The sequence below is a fragment of the Grammomys surdaster genome, unplaced genomic scaffold, assembly GCF_004785775.1.
Source record: "Grammomys surdaster isolate TR1022 unplaced genomic scaffold, NIH_TR_1.0 126219, whole genome shotgun sequence".
In the NCBI taxonomy this organism is placed as follows: Eukaryota; Metazoa; Chordata; class Mammalia; order Rodentia; family Muridae; genus Grammomys; species Grammomys surdaster.
In genome coordinates this window covers 5,767,464-5,768,433 of record NW_021621022.1, presented here as the reverse complement: position 1 = coordinate 5,768,433, position 970 = coordinate 5,767,464, and the positions used below count along the sequence as shown (strand labels likewise).

Here is a 970-nt window from a genome sequence, read left to right as displayed (position 1 = left end):
CTCTCTCTCTCTCTCTCTCTCTCTCTCTCTCTCTCTCTCTCTCTCTCTCCCCGCCCCCTCATGCTTGCAGGTGCATGTGCACACATATGTGTGCATTTGTGTGGAAGCCCAAGGCCAAACTCAGGCATCATTCCTTTGGAGATGGCTGTGCTGTCTAGTCTGGCTGACTAGGGAGCTCCAGAGATCCTGCTGTCTCTCTGTCCCCAGAGCTGGAATTACAAACAGGCACCACCATGCTTTTTTTCTCCCTAACTGGGTGGTGGGGATTGAACTCTGGTCCTCATACTTGATTATGTGGGAATGAATACATTCTCACCCTCTCATGCACACATGCTCAGTTTAGAATCATAGAGCACATGTTTGAAACATTAAAGTGATGGACAGGAAGACCTCTGGGCACGTTCAGCCTACACCATGAAGTTTTAGTTGAAGATAAATAAAAAGAAACTTTGAGGGCACAGTGACATGAATTTGTTCCTGAGGTTGCCTGTCTTGCTTAGTGGCTAGTAAGACTTCCCCTTAATGTCATCTCAGACTAATGGTTCCTTATTTTGTAATTTAATAATGTTATAAGGATAAGGTTATAATTCTTCCTTTTAAAAAGATTTATTTCATTTTTAAAAGTCGTGCATGTGCAGTACCCATGGAGGCTAGAAGAGGGCATAGGAACCCCTCCCAGCCGGAGTTACAGGCAGTTGTGAATTTCCCAGTGTGGGTGCAAAGAGTGGAACTCAGGTCCTCTGGATGAGCAGCAAGTGTTTGTATGTATGTATGTATGTATGTATGTATGTATGTACGTATATATGTATGAATGTATATATTCACTTTATATCCCAATTGCCACTCCCCCACCAGTCCCCTCCTCACACAATCCCTCCTCCCATTACCTCCCTCTCCTTTGAGAGGCTGGAGATCCCCCTGGGTGTGGGACTGCATAAGGGTATCCTGGGTCATGGTTGAGCAGGTACTT

The 970-nt window shown here is 45.3% G+C and overlaps 1 protein-coding gene across 1 annotated transcript in view; it reads right to left on the bottom strand.

The window, feature by feature from the left end:
• The window catches only part of Adra1a (adrenoceptor alpha 1A), a 133,744-nt gene that overhangs the window by 13,944 nt on the left and 118,830 nt on the right, over window positions 1–970 (bottom strand). The window lies entirely within an intron of this gene.